The following is an 11,463-nucleotide window of genomic DNA, read 5'->3' as shown; positions in this document are numbered from 1 at the left end:
TCAGCACCCGATTTTTACCATAATTCAAATTAAATTAGAAGCCACTAAAACCCCATCATTTCTACATGATTTTAACACAAATTGAACCCCAATTTAAGGATTAGGGTTCGTTTTTCCACCAGCCATGAAGAACATAAGTTTCAAGTTGAATATCATCAAATTTCATCAAATTTTCACCAAAATTTCAACAAGAATCAATCATATAAACAATCAATTTCAAGCACAGCCAAACCATATCATAATCACACAAGTCAAAGACAATCAATCAAGATTAATTTCGTAAAACTCTACCTGGTTTTGCTGCTCCTAATTCGGTTAGACTTTCAGGTGGTCCTTAAGCAATTTTTTCTCCTAAATTACATCAAGAACAACTTTAAATCCAAAAACCCTCAACTAACCAAATCTCCCTCAGCACGTTAGGAGGTGATTTCTAACCTTAGACTTGCAGGAAAGTCACGTTTCTTGGCCCTCAAGTCAAGTTAAGCATGATTCTTAAGAAAGAACATCAAGAAAACCCATGTTTAAGCATGTTTCCATGAAAACCGAATTGAAGAGGGAGGGAGACAGCCATCTCACCTTATTTCCAGCCTTGATATGTTATATGGTTATGTAGAGGAGGAAGAGAGGATCATTTTGGTGAAATCGGAGTTTTGATTTGAGTTTTAGTTCAGAAGAAATCAAGCTTTGAAGATTAAGCGTTCATGAAAGTTTCTCACTTTTCTCTCTTATTATTTTCGTCCAAAATGAAGAAATGAGACAGCCTTTGAGTGTCTTAGGGGTGTAGGGTGAGTTTTGATTGGTTGGCTTGGAGGTGGATTAAAATAATATTAAAATATCTCAGGTGTATAACTACTAAAACTAGATGTATCGGAACACTTGTAAAAACATCTCTAAATTATTTTCTGAGTTACTAGCATAAATGACACTAGTAACATATTTATTATGATAATAGAACATGTATGATGAGGCATTAGCATTGCTAAAGTCATCAGGGAGTGCTGGTGCTAAGCTGCACCAGTAAACTGTGAACCTGGTTAAACCGAATCAAAACTCCTAACCGATACGGTTCAAAAACTAGGTTCTTCATCACTGCATTATCGAGCTTGCCTCATAAAAGGTTCTAGCTTAAAGATGACATAATGAAAATGAGGATTGAGATACTTGATGATATATCAGAGCTTCTCCCCTTACTGATCCTCAGGAGTTCTCCGTATTTTCAGAAAAGATCTCGCGTACTCGAAAACCGGGGTTGTTACAGTACGCGTGGATGCAAAAATCTCACTCCTCCATGCATTGATCCAAGAGTTGTGCCTACACTGTGCCAGCACCATGCCTGAAGCACAAACCACCCGCGCGTGCGCGCACCTGTTGCGTACGCGTCCTTAAAGCTAATTGCGCAATGCGCGCGCACGCACGCTGTGCGTGTGCACAACGATAGCGCCACCTGCCCTCCTGGTACATGTTCCAGAGAGTTATGCCCAGTTTGTGCCTATTCTGTGCCTGCAACGCACGCGTGCGCGCACCTGGCGTGTACGCGTCCTTTGGCCAAACTGTGCATCGGCACGGAAGCGTGCATGACGCGTCCGCGCTGGTAAAAAAAAAGAGGTTTTTTTCTCATCTTCCATTTTCTTTTGTCCATTGCATTCGCATACTTTTATTCTTCTCATTTTCATTTGGTTTTTATAGCTTGTTTTTACTTTATTTTTCTTTGAGTTTCTTATTTTAATAATGGTGTTGAATGCTCTTACTCAATTGTTGAAAATTTCTTGATTAATCTTGGTGCTTCTTGAATTGTTTGATATTGTTGGGTGATGAAACTTTTAAATCAATGCTTAATCTTGTATGAATCTTTCATTCTTTGTGCATTGATATGAACTTGCATGTCCTTCATGACCCACTCTTTCTAGTTGAACTTGATGCTTTTGAGTGCTATTCATCCTTTGACTTTTCTCTTGCATCAAGTATTAGTTGATATGCCTTAGCCTATATCGTTTTCTCACTTATATGTTGTAGCTACCATGTAGTGAGAACCTTACTCTTATTTGGCATTAGCCACCGCCTATGTTATACTTGCTTTGTTATCTTTGTTGTAGGCTTAATTTTCTTTTCTTTTTCTTTCCTTTTAGGTTGGCCACCAAGAAGGAAAGGAATAGAAAAGCTTTTAAATGGGGCAACAAACAAGTTCATCCATACAACCTTTTGAAGGAGCTCATCAATTGTAGCAACCCGTCCACCTTGCTCTTCTTTGCATGCACCGAGGACGGTCCAAATTTCTAAGTGTGGGGAGGTCGTCCGACCGATCTCCATTGGTAACAATTTCCTTTCAACACCAAATTTTTTTTTAATTTTTGTCTTTGTTGGATTAGTTGTTGCATTGCATGATAGGTTACATGTTAGTTAGAATTTGTACATATTTCACCATCTCTTTTTATGTTAGGACTACTTGGTTAGGGTGATGATTTCTCTTCCAAGAAACTGTTTTTAGGGCACCCTACCAATTTGAAAAAAAAATTTGTGACAAACTTGCTTGAAGAATTTATTATGGAACATGGTTTTTGAGCTACGAACACAAGCATGTGAGTTTTGAGCCCAATTGTGTGGTTGCATCATATAACCACTTATTTTTCATTCTTATGTGCATTGTTCTCTTTCTATGATTGTGATCTTTGATTTGTTTGATTCTTTATGTCCATTATTGCATGTTTATATGCATTTATATGATTAAGACCATCATTTTATTTAGCTCACTTACTTATGCATTAATTTGATAGCAAAAATTGATACCGGTTCGGAATTCCACATAATAATTCCATTGTTAGTATAGTACAAACCAATAGTCAATCCTTACATCAAATTAAAATATGGTTTTGTCACAAGTACAAACCCCAATGAATTTATAACCGAAGTATTTGTACTCCGGGTCGTCTCACAAGTAATTGCAATGAAGTGTATGATTATTGGCTATGAGATATTTTGGGGTTTTTGGGATAAGAGACATGAAATGTAAATAGCAAAGAAAATAAACTAACAAATAAAAAGGTCTTGGCACAGGTTGGCGGTAAAGGACCTCTCTCCTTATCACTAACAACAACATGAGAATTGGCAAGGATCAACCCCATTAAGTCATCCTTTAACTAATAAAGGAAAGCCAAATGAGCTATGTCAATCCAAGTCCATAAGTCCTAGTTCTACACAAAATCAATTAGTGAGATCTAGCATTAATGGCTCCCAATCGTCAATCACTTGGACATTAGTAACTCAAGAGTTCCTAAGTTAGCTTCCCAAGCCAAGAGCATAAAACTCTACTTTAAGATCCAACCAAGCATTTTATCAAACACTTGGAAGGCATAAAAGGAAAGCATAGTAAAATTGTAAGGAATGTAAATCTACACTACTCAATTGCAAGAAATTAAACAACAATAAAGCAAATCAATAATAAAAGAACATGAATCATAAATTGCATTAAAAAAAATAGAAGAAGAAAGAGTGCATCAACAACGAAGTAAGCAATTACAAGAATGAAATACAAAATTAGAGAGAGGAAGAGTAGAGGAACAAAAAATTGTAAAAGAAAAGTAAATCAAAGCATGAATTAAACCTAAATCTAAGAAATTCTATTCCTAATTCTAGAGAGAAGAGGGAGCTTCTTTATCTAGAAACTACTCTACATGGTTCTAACACTTCAAACAATTACTCCCCTCTTGCCCAAGCTTGAATTCTGCATGAAATAGCATCAGAAATGAGTTGGGTTGGGCCCAAAGTGCTTCAGAAATTGTTGGGGGCGATTTCACTTTAGTGCGCCACGAGCAACATCGGCGCGCACGTGTACATGGCGCGTGCACGCCCCTATACGCGAAGCAACATATGGGAAACTTTATATTATTTCGAAGCCCCGTATGTTAGCTTTCCAACGCAACTAGAACCGCCTCATTTGGACCTCTGTAGCTCAAGTTATTGTCAATTGATTGCGAAGAGGTCAGGCTTGACATTTTTACGGTTTCTTCATTTCTTCAGGAGTTCTCCCACTTTACATGCTTTTCTCCTCATTTCTTCCATCCGATACCTACCTTATGGACCTAAAATCACTTAACAAACATATCAAGGCATCAAATGGAATTAAAGTGAATTGAATTTAGCTATTTTAAGGCCTAAAAAGCATGTTTTCACACTTAAGCACAAATTCAGGGAGAATTGAAAAACCATGCTATTTCATTGAATAAATGTGAGAAAAGTTGATAAAATACCCCAAATTAAGCACAAGATAAACCACAAAATTGGGGTTTATTAATCGACCCAAAGTTGGTTCCAACGTTTGACTACAAACGTTGGTGCACCAGCATTGGTAACAACGTCCAATCTTAAAGTCAAACTTATTGTCCACCCCATACTATTATATATTGTTGGAAAGCCCTAAATGTGTACTTTCCAATGCCGATGGAAGGGCATCATTTGGAGCTCTAAAGCTTGAGTTATACTCCTTCAAAGGTGCAGAGGTCAGCTGGCCTTACTACAGGTTGATACTATGTTCATCTTTGCACATTTTGGGGCAGTTTTCTCCCTCAATTTTAGTGTCCACAATGTAGTGCCATATATGCTTGGAATGGTTTGGATTCCTACTTTCCAATTCCTTTGGAATCATCTCATTTAGAGCTTTGTAGCTTAAGTCATTCTTGTTTGAAGAAGACCCCATCAGGCTGTCAAGAGCATAGTTTGAGGTATAGTTGGAGGTCCAACTATGACTCCAACTATGGCACCTTAAACCCCTCAACGTTGCCAGCAATGTTGGAGCACTAACTTTGGCTCCAACATTGCACCATGAGTTTATAGTTTGAGGCATAGTTGGAGGTCAAACTTTGGCTCCAACTATGGTCTATTGAAATGAGTAGTTTGAGGCATAGTTGGAGGTCCAACTTTGGTTCCAACTATGCACCTTCCTCGTGGCCAATGTTTGAGGCAACGTTTGAGGGCTAACTTCGGCTCAAATGTTGCTCTCTCCTCCATGTCATGTCGAGCACGTTGGAGTGGCAACGTTGGTTCACCAACATTTCCTCCAACGTTGGTTCTTTTTTGCTTCTCTTCTATGCTCCTTTCTTCCTTCATGCTTGTTTTGTGCTTTTTTACTTCCCTTTTCCATCAATTTCAGCAAACTAGATAAACTCAAAGATATGAAAGTAATCTATGATTTAAGCACAAAAATACTCAATAATTAAGCATAATTGGTAACAATTAAAGGTGAAAAAGCATAGAAAGACAAGCCATGATGCCTTGGCATCAGGTAGTTCCATTTCTTCATTGATGAAGTCTATTCCGGAAAGGTTTAGTGACCCCGGACCATGTTTAGTATCTTGTTTTATTGGTAGAGTTTCATTTTATGATTGCATGTGTGATTTAGGGGCTTGTGTAAGTATCATGCCACTCTCTATTGATGCGGGTGGAAACTGTCTCTCAACAAATTTCCTTCGGCAAGTGTACCGAATTTGTCGTCAAGTAAAAACTCAGAATAGAGTGAGGTCGAATCCCATAGGGATTGATTGATCAAGCAACTTTAATTAGAAGAATGTTCTAGTTGTGCAAATCCAGAATTTGGGTTGACAGTTGCAGAAAATAAAATGGCGGGAATGTAAATAACAGAAAAGTAAATGCTAGAATTAAAGGACTGGAAGTAAATGACTGAAAGTAAATTGCAGAATTGTAAATAGGAATGGGGGATTTGCTCATAAGAGTAAATGGCAGAAATTAAAGAGAATGGGTAAGATCAGAGATGGGGAGTTCATTGGGCTTAGGAGATATTGCAACCCTCCGGATCAAGTTCATTTTCATCTTTTCCTCAATCAATGCACTCATTGATCTCCTTGGCAATCTTAATTAATTGAATTACAAATTCAATTCCTTGGTCAATTGCTCATGAGAAGAGATGAAGTATGGTCACTGATTATACCACATGCATTTCCCAAATCAAGTATTGAGAGGGTTATAGTCACATAGCCATCCAAACCCAATTTGGTCCAGCATGAGAAAGCATTTCTAGCTTGATCTCTTCGTTCCTCTTTCAAGGTTCAGAAGAGATCCAAGTTTGAATAGCTTCATTTCCAAGATAACTACACAATTGGATGAAGATCGAAAGCTTTCAAGTAAAATCAAGAGAAAAGATAGAAGAAAAATAATGAAAACTAGTACTGATCCATCAAATTACAACAGAGCTCCCTAACCCAATGAAAAGGGTTTAGTTGTTCATAGCTCTAGAAAATGAAAACAAAGATGGAGAATACATCATAAAACTAGAAAATGCAGAGAAGGTAAAATACAGAGAGTAATTTTCTTTTCCAACTTTTCAGTCCCCTTCAACAATTCAAAGCTACTCCTATATATACTACTTTTCTCAGCTTCTAGTTGGCTCTTCAAGTCTTGGGCCTTTGGGTCTTGAGTTTGAAGCAGTTCTCTTCTTCATTTGGGCTTGGCTTTACTTGCAGAGAGAAAGTGTGAAGTGGGCAGAGACTTTAGCTCAGGACGTTAGGGGTGTTAACGTTTAGTGAAAATATGAGTTCGAGAACGTTAGTGACAATCAACTTTCTCACTAACGTTCCTAAGTAAAAGCCACATTAACTTCAACGTTAGTGGCACAAACGTTGCCACTAACGTTGCCTCTAAGTCCTTTGCACACGTTATTGAGACTTAACATTCCTAATAACTTTGAAAAGCCCCCTTTGTTCCCACGTTAGAGCCCACGTTAACTTAGTTAACGTGGCTCTTTAACGTGGGCTTGCCATCCTTCGAGAACGTTAGTGACACTCAACATTGTCACTAACGTTCCAAGGTGCCCCTATGTCTCACGTTAGAGTCCACGTTAACTAGGTTAACGTGGCTTCTAACGTGGCCATGCTTAGCCATCCCCAACGTTAGTGACAATGTTGAATGTCACTAACGTTGGGGTTTCTTTCACTCATCAACGTTAGCTTCCACGTTAACTAAGTTAACGTGGAAGTTAACGTGGCTCCTTGGGGGGTTGTGTGGTTGCTTCTAACGTTAGTGACAATGTTGGGTGTCACTAACGTTGTCGACCACTCTTGCTTCTTACGTTAACTCCCACGTTAACCAAGTTAACGTGGGAGTTAATGTGGTATGTTTCTCCTTAGGCCAACGTTAGTGACAATGTTGAATGTCACTAACGTTGGCGTTTCTCCCCCCTTCTAACATTAGAGGCCACGTTAACTAAGTTAACGTGGACTCTAATGTGGCCACTTATGAGCATTTGCCAACAATATTAAGTGTCACTAACGTTGGCTCAACTTCCCCTTTCCACGTTAGAGTTCTCGTTAACTTAGTTAACGTGACTCTTAACGTGGTCAATAATGGCTTCGAGAGCGTTATTGGCAATCACTTTTCTCATTAACTTTGCAAGTTACCTCCCATTCCTTGCTTCCTTTGGTCCTGAAATCAAGGAATAGAGCGCATCAAAGTTCTAGTCCAAGTCATGGGCAATGCAGCATATAATTTGTCACTAAACTCATGCAAAATCCTCATGAAATAATGTAAAATGCACAATGTATGCTTGAATCAAGGTGTAAGTGAATATCTACCCAAAACTAGCTTATTTCCTAAGGGAATGCATGAAACTAGCCTAAAAACAGTAAAGAAAAGGTCAGTGAAACTGGCCAAGATGCCCTGGCATCACAACACCAAACTTAAAGCTTGTTTGTCCCTAAGCAAGTACTGGAACAAGAGAATGATGAATGGAATGCCAAGAGAGATGAGTCATTCTTGTGGAAGTCATATCACTAATTTTATGGTGGTTTCATGCATAGCAACTTAGGTTCATTCATTTACTGGCTTTCAGACCTTTATCATGTCCTAAAGCACTCACCTTGCTTACATCCCATGAGACATTTATTCATTGATCCCTTTATTGTCATTTCAGAGCTTATTGGTGTTCTTAGGCTAAGTGCTCCGTAAGGGGGCAACTTTTTAAGATAAACTTTTAGCCAACACTCCCGAACCAGTTGGTTCAAGGTGCTAGGTGTTGAAGCACCCCTAAGGACTTACTCCCTCAAGTCTCTCCCCCATACAAACACACCACAAGCATATAGTTCATTTATTTTCCTTCTTGAGACCTTCGTGTCCAGCACCTCTTTGGGTTACTAAATGCTCTGTGGTGAGGGTTACTCTTGATAATGGACTTTTAGCTGATAATCCCGGGTTAGTTAACCCAAGTTACCAAGTGATAAAGCACCCCTAAGAGCTTATTCATCCAAGTAGATCCCTCACACAGGAACACCACAGACACATATCTTAAGATAAAAACCATTGGTGCCTAGCCTTATTGCTTACTCTTTTTCTTTTGTTTTTCCACTTTCATTATTCTTTTCTCTTTCTCTTATTAGGATCTTGTCATATACTTAGTCTCATGAGTATATTCAAAGCAAAGTATTCAGGCCAGATAGTTGTCATCCCACCTTATGCTTGAACCAACTTAGCTAACTTATGATCATACCACAAACTCAAGAATGTACTCCATAGTATGAACTCTACTCTGGTCTTTTGAAACATAAACATTCTCTCTTCATTTGATTTAAAGGGACAAGCATACAAGTAAGTTAAGGAGGATGCAGTGACATAAAGACTAGCACACATACACCTATTCAGAAAGAAAACTTAAAAGATAGAATTTAAAAAGATTTAAACGAACATTGAAGCATATTCTATTTCATACAAGATCTTCCTTATTTAAAGCAGATAAAACGATGGACTAAAAAGAACTCCACCACCTGTCATTCATGTGGATGCCCATGCTCCCATCCTTGCTTGTCCTCATTGTGTCTCTCTTGAGTGCTTGTACTTGCACTTTTCTTGCCTTTTCCAAGCAGTTTCTTCCAGAAGCCAGTATCTTCCATCTTCTTCTTTAGTGCTTCTTTCTGCTGTTTCACTTTCCCTTCTTCTTGCTCTACCAATTCTTTTTGGACCTCATCATATGTAGGAATGGCATAGTGGAGATGATGCAATTGATTAGACATGTAATTCAACTTGGCTTGAGTGTTTACATAGAACTCCTCCCTATGTAGTTGCCTTCCTTCATTGAGTACACTGAACTCATTGAAAGTTTTCATTTGGGCTATTTGTCGCTGGTTGAGTTCTTGGAAGTGCTTCTCTTGAAGCTCTTGCCTCTCATTCACTTGGTTGATTGCTTGAGTGAGCTGGGAGTAGTGTTCCTGCTGCTGCTCCTTTTGTTGTTTTTGCCATGCTTCCTGTTGGCTCAGCCAGTTGGATTGAAGGTTCAGTATTTGCTCTTGTCCTTCCATATGTCTCATCCTCAGATCCTCAATGGCTCTTAGAAGGTGACTCATGTTCAAGTTGGCTAGATCATAATACTCTCCTTGTTGATATTCTTCCTGATGAGGTTCCTCTTGGTGAAATCTTTCTTTTGCTTTTGGTTTCCCTATTTGTGGTCTTCTTTGTTGCTGAGTAGGTGTAGTATAAACCAATCGCTCGAGTCTAACTGGCCTTCCTGGGTTCGCCCAGTCTAGATTGCTGTCCTCAAATACTACCTTGGCCTTGTTGCATAAGCGGAGAATGGTGCTGGGGTACCAAAGCCTGGCACCTGAATCAACCTTCTCAGCCGAATCTTGAATCCCCTCGACGATGAGCTCATTCACATTGATTTCCCCACCCTGTATTAAGCAATGTACCATAGTAGCTCGATTGATGTTTACCTCTGAATTATTTGCAGCTGGTAGAATGGACCTCCTTACGAGTTCAAACCACCCTTTGGCTTCAGGGCTCAGGTCTCCCCTCTTGATGAACTTGGGTCTCCCATCTGTGTACCTCTCACAGTCAGCTGCTATAACACAGATGTCTGACACTATCTCTGAGAGCTCATCATTATCAGGGCTTCTACTTATCCTTGCCTGATAACTGTCCTCATCAAAATGAGGTGATTTCAGGTGAAGAGCTCTTGTTATGGCATTTGGGCTGAAGTCCACCTTCTTTCCTCTCACGTAACTTTTGAAGGTTGGGGCCTTGGTTTTATCTTCTCTTACTACATTTACATAAAATTCTTTGATGAGGTTTCCATTGATCTTCCCCTCTGGACTTGTGAGCAATTGCCACCCCCTCTGTTCGATTTTCTCCAGAATTTGTGGTGACTCATTTGCATTGATTTGGAAGATTAACTCTGGCAATATCTTTCTGGCCCTTATCCGTTCGAATTCACGTTCATGAAAGGCAGTTTTGAATCTCTTCTCATGGAAAGGAACACTCTCCATGGGTTCCTTCCTCTTTTGCCTCTTTGAGCTTGATGATGCCATGAATTGAGTTGTTGTTTTGAGGGGGGTTGGAGGATACGGATAGATGAGGGATAGGTTGGCTAGGACAGAGTATGATGAAGGGGGTTAAGCAAGCCAAAAGTATAAAGTGTGGAGAGTGGGAATTTGAGTATGAGGAATGAGCATGCACTAAGGTTCACTTATATAGGGAGATCATGAGTGGATGGAAGGTGTGGATTGCAAGGATTGTTGCTTGATGGACGGTTGGGGTTGTGTATGAAGGAAGGACAAGGATCATCAATTAATGAGAGTGATTGGTTCGGTCTTCAAGGGTCTTCCTTCTCCAATGTTGCATGGCAACGTTTCCCCATGCGTTCCCTCTTGAGACATGTGTGAAGTGTTCTTCATTAAGTGGCGGAATCTCCCCCTATTTAATTGTCCAATCAATCCCCTTCAATGCTCTTTTCCTTTTTCCTATAAAGATTTAAAATAAGGAAATTAATATCATAAAAATCAAACTCTACGGCTAGAATAATAAAGAGAAGAAAAAGAGTTTATTTATTTATGAATTTCAACTAACTAACTACTTGTGTATCCTTATAGGTAGATTGATGGCACTATGGGGTGACATCAAACTTAGTTTGGAGTACTTGTGATGAAAAGTTTTGTTCAAAGCTCCAGGAGTTCTGCTTTGAACACCAAACTTGTTCTTCACTATATACTGCATGATAAAGGTTTCACCAAGTGTTTGTCAAGTTTGGGTTGAAATTCATAAACATTGATTTTTTTTACTATTTTCTAAAAACATATAAAACATGGGTTGCCTCCCATGAAGCGCTTCTTTAGTGTCACTAGCTTGACGTTTTTTTCTTCATCAGGGTGGTTGGTAGTGCTTAAAGTCCTCCCCTCTTGCTGTGGACTTATATCCATTGGTTGGATCAATGATCTCCACATGTTCCAGGGAAAGAACTCTATTGATAGTGAAGACCTTAGGTAACTGAGATGGTACAGTGGGGAGATTAGGGGGAATATATGGGAAGTAAGCTGAGACAACTCTATCCCCTGGAGAGAAGTCTTCCGTAGGGATCTTCTTGTTCCTCCACCTCCTTGGTACCTTCTTCTTTGTTTCTTTCGAGGTTGCCTTCCCCTCGGTGACCTCTTTTTCTAAAGGAGTTGTGATGCTGTCTTTACCTGCCTCTAGAGGTTT

Source organism: Arachis hypogaea, chromosome 15, assembly GCF_003086295.3.
Source record: "Arachis hypogaea cultivar Tifrunner chromosome 15, arahy.Tifrunner.gnm2.J5K5, whole genome shotgun sequence".
NCBI classification, from domain to species: Eukaryota; Viridiplantae; Streptophyta; class Magnoliopsida; order Fabales; family Fabaceae; genus Arachis; species Arachis hypogaea.
The sequence above is the reverse complement of the archived record's forward strand: the minus strand, read 5'-3'. Positions refer to the sequence as shown.